Source organism: Lithobates pipiens, unplaced genomic scaffold, assembly GCF_037356315.1.
Source record: "Lithobates pipiens isolate NorthernLeopardFrog02 unplaced genomic scaffold, aLitPip1_a1.2 Scaffold_19, whole genome shotgun sequence".
In the NCBI taxonomy this organism is placed as follows: Eukaryota; Metazoa; Chordata; class Amphibia; order Anura; family Ranidae; genus Lithobates; species Lithobates pipiens.
Genome location: NW_027507764.1, coordinates 88,859,623 through 88,868,201, shown reverse-complemented (window position 1 = coordinate 88,868,201; position 8,579 = coordinate 88,859,623).

The window sequence follows — 8,579 nt, the reverse complement described above, 5'->3', positions numbered from 1 at the left end:
AATGTGAAACAGAAATGTGACACTTACAAGCGTAGTCAGAGGCAAAAAGTCAAGAGTTATTAACGTAATGCTGGCCTTCTCCTAAAAACAGATTGAATACATTAACATTTTTTTTTGTTCCAGAGGCAAGCTTCACATTTTGTAGTTCTCAGTTTGTACCTGTCTTTAAAACAGTCTATACAGCGGGTGGTTACAAGTATTGTGTGTGATCTGAGTTGTAGTTGTAGCTGTTGATGGCAGATCACTGAGGCCAACTACACATAGGCATTAAAATAATCTTCGTATTTTCCCTCTTTGTTCTATTGCCTTCCATCCCCACAAAGACTGAACGGTATACAAATGACAATAATGCCTCATACACATGATCGGATTTCCCGAAGGGAAATGTTCAGTGTCAGGCTGTTGGCGGTAAATCCGACCGTGTGTATGTTCCATTGGACAATTGTTGTTAGACTTTCCGTCAACAAATGTTGGCTAGCATGTTCTCAAATTTTCCGCAGACTAATATGTTTTGTCAGATTTTCCGATCCTGTGTAGACAAGTCCGTCGGACAAAAGTCCAAAGTACAAACACGTATGCTCGGCAGCAAGGATGAGCCATAAGCGGTCGGTCTTGTAAACTAGCGTTCGTAACATTCATGACATGGCAAATTATGAAATCTCTAAATGCAATGCACATTCTTCTTATAGGGATAGTAATGAAGTTGCTTTGCTGGTGATACTGATGGAGTTATTGCAAACTAATTTTCAAAGGCTTTTTTTCTAGTGATATCAAGAAAAATATTATTATGCCTTTTTTTTTACATTATTTGGTCAAGTTATCACAACACCATTATCCCGTAGTTTTTAAGATCAAAGATACAACTATGTTGGTGTTCCTTGTTAATTTTACATTGTATTTTTTTACATGTAACTGTCTACTCCCAAACTGTCATTTGATGTAAAACACATAGCCAAGTATTATTCTCCATAATTTTTTAAATTGTGCATTAAAAAAAGAAAACAAATAAAATTAGACATGCTATCTGCCAATAGAACTTAACCAAAAAGTACATTCTATGCATCCAAAAATATAGAGAATATACCAAATCAAATCATTATTCAACCAAAAAAATAATGTCAAAGCAATAACTCCAAGGCCAATAATAAATTACACGTTATCTCCTCTGATTCCGCAACATGTCTGGTTGACGTTCAGAAACAAACTGAAAAGTGCAAACTGAAAAGCACGAAATGAAAAACGCAAACTGAAAAGCGCTAAATGAAAAACGCAAAAAGAAAAGCGTGAATCAACACTCACCAAACTTCTACTAACACGAAATTAGCAGAAGGAGCCCAAAGGATGGCGCTAAAGAGCTGAAAAACCACGTAGTACATCAGTACATTCATAATTGTTGGCCAACAATTGTGTGCCGTGTATATGCAAGACAAGTTTGGGCCACCGTCCTTTGGACAAAAGTCCGCGATTTTGTTGGCCAACAATCCGATCGTGTGTACGAGACTTTACTCTTTTTTGACCTTCAATTGGTATGATTTTTCCAAGTTTTTTCCCTGCTCTTTAAGTTTATGTAAATACAATAACTAACATCTCCTTATACAGTTTAACATTTCAATGCAATTTCAAAACATTTTCAGTATTTTTAAAACTGCAACTATTATTAAAATGTTTGTGAACCTCAGAAATGAACAATGAGCAGAAAGTAGTGTGTACTTGCCTCAGTCCAAAGCATAAAGTGTGTCTGTTCTTTCTTCCCTCTTCTATCTGCATGAGTCACTTGAGACAGGGTTACCCTAATGCCGCATACACACGACCGGACTTTTCGAAGGACTAGGTCTGACGGTCTTCCTGACTGACTTTCCGAACGAACGGACTTGGCCACACACGAACGGACTAAGTCCGTTCGAAAGTCAGTTCAGTTTGAACGTGATGACGTAAGATGGCACTGAACAAGGAAGTTCAATAGCCAGTAGCCAATAGCTGTCCTTGCGTCGTATTTGGTCCGTCGGACTAGCATACAGATGAGCGTACTTTTCGACCGGACTCGAGTCCCTCGGAAAAATTTTAAACATGTTTTATTTCTAGGTCCGTCTGATTTTTTTCCCGAAAAGGGAGCGGACTAGCCACACACAATCGGATTGTCAGACGGACTGATCCCGTCGGACCTAGTCTGCCAGAAAGTCCGGTCGTGTGTACGCAGCCCCCTCCAGCACACAGAGGTTGACTGACAGTCTCAGCTGTGCATGTTTTCCTATAATTATGGATTTGGCTTTACCTTCAATCGTATCTCAGATTACATTCAGCTCCCTGATGTATGCTGTGCAGTGTGTAACGTCACATGCCCTGCCCCTTGCCTTCCAGAGCTGAGTAATAGCCATTGATCTGTATGTTTTAGAATGCTTAGAGATAAACAGGTACAACAGGTAGGAGGAATTTTTTTTTCTTCTCTGCATATCACCTGAGGATAGCCACAAACTTCAATGGGCATGCATAAGGGTTTACAACCACTTAAATAGAATACCTATTGGTCCTGTTATGAAGGTCCTGTTCAGAAAGTGTTCTATCCCTGTCTCCCTATTGTGCTCCTCTGTCGTTAAGTACTCAAGCTTTCAAAGGACACTACAAGTGGGTGTTTCAACACACATTAGGCAGGTGTTGACTACTATTGCTACTGTTAGGTAGCCTGCCCTGAAAAAAGCCAAGCAGCTGTAGCAAGATGCCCCTTTACCTATTATGCTCTGTTGATGTCATGGGCTCCTTTAACTCCTTTTCCCACAATCCCTGGTCTCCCACAAGCCTCTATATTTGTGGATATGTCCAGGGGGTATACATTTCCCTGTTTCCTGCCTTCTGCAGCTCAGGCCGCACTTGATAAGACAGAGTTGGCTGGACATGGGATCTGCAGGCTGGTGTTCGGGGCCCTCCACCATTAGTCCCAGCATGGCAGCAGTAGCCCAATATCATGCAGATTCTGTAGTGGAGTGCCCCTTTAACTACCTTCCTCAGCAGCGGGCAAGAGCTTCCTTAACTCTGTTGCCCACAATCCCCTGGGCTCCCATCATCCTCCGGACTCCCGGCCATGCCCAGGGATTATAAATTCCAGCTACTCCTGCCATTTGGTCTTCAGAGAGACTCTTCCTGATGGGACAGCAGAACTGGACATGTGAGCTGTTCTCAGGTGCTTCCATTGCCAGAACACCAGTGGAGAGCACAAGAGCACTCAGCTTCAGACTAAGCCCCAGTCACTGTGGTGCTCTGCCAGCAGACTAAATGGCCAAACACATGGGCCGAAATATCACGCAGCATCAGCCGGTTCAATAGAAACTAGCTGACATTTGGTCATGCCCCTTGGACCAAAGCTGGCCAAACAAACAGCTTCTATTGAAGGGACATGACTGAAAAAAGCCTACCGACCGGCCATTGCCCTGTCAGAACACAATAACTCAGTGGGGGGTTGCTTTACTAATATCTCATAGTTAGTAAAGCGGCTCCAATCAAGCTTTTTAGCTTTTTTTTGTTCAGCCCACTGAGTTGAACGGAAAAACCCCCAAAAAACTAATAAGGCGTACTAGGCTTTAGGAGTACTGCCCTTCAAGTTTGGTGGCATTGCGTTCTAACAAAGCAACATCCAGGACCAAAGACTCCTTCAGCCATATCCTTGTGGAATTTGTTATAATAATAATGTGCTGTCACCTAGCACAAGTGGACTGCTTATGTACAGAACTGTTTGCTTGAATAATACTAGTTTCTAGTATCTATGGCTACAGAGCTTTATAGAGACTGTAATGCCACCTAGTGTCCTTATTGTGTTTCAGAGACATTGGGGTTGATTTACTGAGCTCAAATAGACTGTGTACTTTGCAAGTGCAGGTGCACTCATTTTCCTGAAAACTTAGTAAATGAGGTGAAGCTCTGCTGATTTTCATCATATAATCACGTGCAAATAAAAATGTTCAAATAAAAAATGCTAGAGGAAAAGCCGCGCTAAGGTGTGTGATAGGTTGCTGCCGCCCTATGCGTCCTCAGCCCCCAACTGGAGGCTGTGGATATACAACTAATTTTTAAAATAATAATAGGGCCCTGGACGCTACCTCAATGGGGTTTTTTTATGAGCTACACCCGTAATATATGGAAGTATTCTGAAACCTCTCTACTGTACGAGGTCTATGACCCGCCTACACCGAGGGGAGGCCACAGAAGGTTCTCTGGTAGTGAGATATCACTAGTATGTCTTAAAATGTCTTAGACTCAATTTGGACCTTTTAGTCCTATTTAAGACATACTATATCATGGGTGTAGCTCATAAAACATCCCATTGAGGTAGCGCCCAGGGGCCTATTATTATTGAAAAAAATAAAAATGTTGCTCTTTTTAAATTTTCCTTGCATCTGATTGAGTATTGTTTACAAAGTAAAGCTTCACTACAGTCACTAAGCTCTGAGGAAAATTTGTGTAACGGCACCTGCAAAGTGTACAGGCTAGTTGCCTTTAGTAATCAACCCCATTGCTCTTATGAGTTCCTATTTGCACAGCTTTGTAATCAGTTTAAAGTGGTTGTAAACCCATGGGGGGGAAAAAAAAGCAACCTGCAAGGCAAAGGCATTATGCATAGCATACTAGCTCATTATGAATAACTTACCTGAGAACGATGCTCCCAAAGCCGTCCTCCATCTTCATATCCGCCGCTGGCATGGATCCCAGAGTGACTTCCGGGTCTCGCTGCTTCGGCGCTGTGATTCGCCGGAGCAGCGATGACGTTACTCCCGCGCATGCTCTGTAGCTCCTGTTGGACTTTAATTCTAATCCCCTTTTGGAGGTTTCCATTTGTGGATGGACCTTTTATGGTTACACAACCAAATCACATTGCTATGATCTTTTTATTTGGACTATAAACTGAAGGACATATGAATAAATGGTTGTGGAACAAATCATCTGAGTTTCCATTATTTCTTATGGGGAAATTTGCTTTGATAGTCAATTGCTTTGGATTACAAACATGCTTCCCGAAATGAATTATGTTTGCAATCCAAGGTTTTACTGTACTTATAAAAGAGAGCAGCTTGTTGTAGCCAGCCTTACCAGTGTATTGTAATAATTTAAAAAACATTGGGCTTGATTCACTAAAGCCAATTTTGCTTTTCCCATCTAAAATTAGCCTTATAGATGTCCTCAATCCATCAAATTGTAGATTCCTCCATCCATGCTCATGTACTCCTCGATCTGACACCTGCAGCTGTCACAGTGACTGCATGTGATTGGTCCAACAATTTTGTGAAGAATGGGCCAAAATTTGAGCTGTGTGTGGCAAGGAGTGTGTAGGATTTCCCTAACTTTAGTGAGATTTATTCTTAACCTCCTCAATACCGGGCACTTACCCCCCTTCCCGCCCAAGCCAATTTTCAGCTTTCTGCGCTGTCGCTGTTTAAATGACAATTGAGCGGTCATGCTACACTGTACCCAAACAGAATTTTTATCCCAAAAATAGAGCTTTCTTCTGGTGGTATTTGATCACCTCTGCGGTTTTTATTTTTTATTAAACCGAAATTTTGAAAAAAAATAAAATGTTTGCTTTTGTTTCTATTTTTTGTAAATAAGTAAGTTTTCTCCTTCACTGATGGGCACTGATGGTCACTGGTAGGGGGAACTGTTGGGTGGCACTGATATGCAGCACTGATGGGCATTGATAGGTGGCACTGATGGGCATTCATGGGTGGCACTGGTGGGCACTGATGGGCACTGATAGGTGACACTGATAGGCTGCAAAGGTGGGTACTTATGGGTGGGACTGATAGGTGGCACTGATGGGCACTGATAGGCGGCACTGCTGGGCACTGATGGGCATTGATACGTGGCACTGATGGGCACTGATACGCGATTGATGGCTCTTCCTTTTTACATCGTGATCAGCCGTGATTGGACATGGCTGATCACGTTGTAAAGAGCCGCCGTCTGTTTCTCTGCATTTTCTGAACAGCCATCCTAATATACTTGAGGGAATGTCTAGGTAGTTTAGGTTACTCAGAGTGGGTCATCTGTGTGCCCCTGCCACCTCTGTTCTTGTCACTGTGATACAGAAGCCAGTCTGTTGACTGAGGTAGGAAATTCATCACAAATCCATCCCTGGAAGCTGTCAGAAACCATGAATCAGACAGAGGTACAGTTAAATCACACTTGTTTAATAATAAAAGTAAATTAAACAAACATAGTCAAAACAGAACGGATAGTCAGACAAGCCAAAAAGTCAGGAATCAAGAGATCAGTGTAGTGGAACAGCAAGCAGGATCTGGAGCCAGAAGGAATGCCAGCCAAGCAACTCTTTAACAGGAAAGCAGGAGATAGTCTCTGTGATGTTGACCAAGGGGAAGGCAAAGATCATCTGGACTGGACGGCTTAAGTAGGCAGGACTGACAAGCAGGATATCATCAACAGGTGAGTCACTGTGGAGAGATAGGAGCTGGCAATTAGCCGACAGATGAGTGGCCAGCTCAAAGGAAGGAAGGGCTGAGCCCAGTCCTGACAGAAGCATTGCAAAGGCTAAAAACCAAATATAGTAACATAATGAAGGTTTTGACTGGCATACCAAGTTTTTGTGCACTATAAAAAACACTTCTGTGGCTCAGAAATGTTTATTGTTTCTTGGGAGCAGACCTCCACACATTCCAGTTGAAAAAGATACTTGAGTTGGTTGTTTCATTTGCAAGTACTGACCAAGCATGGTTGTTCATAACATGTATCATTGAAACTGAATCTTAAAAACATCTGTAGGAACTGGTATATTCTTCCACAGCTTGTGGCTTTCTTGGACTTTCCTCTGGGTTTCATACATTCCAAAGATATTGGACCACATTTAATGGGCTTCTGACTAAATAGACTGGGCATGAGGTCATCTACTTCAGATAGACAAACAGATTTAAAGCCTAACTCCAGTGAAAAAAAAATCCTCCCTTCCCACCATTATAAAAAATAAATATCAAAGCAGTACCCACCATCTCTATGCACCAATGCTGCAATCCCTGTCCACCTGTGATCTCAGCCATCTCTCCTCTTTTGGGTTTGAAGGACACAAAAAGAAAATAATAAATGCATTAGTGAGATAAATGAGGGGCCTTTTTGGTACAAGAATAGGGTGAGAATAGTTTAAAAGCCAATTGCAAGTGCCCTTGTACACACGGTCAGACATTCCGACAACAAAATCTGTTGGATTTTGTCCGACGGATTTTGTCCGAAACTTGTGTTGCATACACACGGTCGGACAAAGTTGTCGAAAAATCTGATCGTTCAGAACGTGGTGACGTTATTTCGTTACGACTGGACTACGTTCAGGCGAGTAGCCAATAGCTTTGGTCTAGGAATTTGATCTGAGCATACGTGGCACTTTGTCTGATCAGAAATCTCTACAAACGATAGGACAAAGTCCCATCTGACCATGTTGTCGGAAAATTTTAAAAAACAGCTCTAAAACTTTGTCAGTCGGATATTCCGACGGAAACAGCCTGATGGAGCCCACACACGGTCGAATTATCTGATAACACGGTCCGATCGGACATTTTCCGTCGGAATGTCCGACCGCGTGTACAAGGGCTTAGGGTTGTTTCCCTGGACTTCCTATCATGTATAAACAGCAGGAACAGCAGAAAATTCCTCAAAGTGAGGGAAGTCCTTTTTAGCTATTCCTGTTCTGGATTTTGGATTACCCATCACTTTCAGACAATAGTCACAAGGACAAATAGAGATAATGAATCTCTGTGAAGCTGGCCATACATTAGATCAGCCTTTCTCAACCTTTTCAATACAGAGGAACCTTTGAAATAGTTCTCTGGTCTCGAGGAACCCCTGCTAAAAATTAGAAATTTACAACTCATGATACATTATTGTGATGGTCAGTGGGAAGAATGGTCCTTAACCACTTCCCGACCAGCGCACGACGATGTACGTCGACAGAATGGCACGGGCAGGCATATTGGCGTACAGGTACGGCGCGCTCCCGTGCTGGTCGGGACCCCCGTGAGTCCGGTCGCGGGACCCGCGGATTCGATCGCCGCGGGCATCCTCACGATCGTCTCACGGAGCGGCCGAATGGAGGAAATGCCGTGTAAACAGCATTTTTCCATTCTGCCTAGCAACTAGTGATGCTGATCTCTGCTCCATGTGATTGGAGCAGAGATCAGTGTTCACTAAATGAAAGCCCAACCCCCCCCACAGTTAGTAACACACCCCTAGGAACACTTAACCCCTACACTGCCACCCACTGGTTAACCCCTTCACTGCCAGTGTCATTTACACAGGAATCACTGCATTTATATAGCAGTGATTACTGTATAAATGACAATGGTCCCAAAAATGTGTCAAAAATGTCCGATGGGTCCCCCACAATGTCGCAGTCACAATAAAAATCACTGATCGCCGCCATTACTAGTAAAAAAAAAAATAATAAAAAATTATTAATAAAAATGCTATAAAACTATCCCTATTTTGTAAACGCTATAACTTTTGCGCAAACCAATCAATAATCGCTTATTGCGATTTTTTTTACCAAAAATATGTAGAAGAATACGTATCGGCCTAAACTGAGGGAAAAAAAT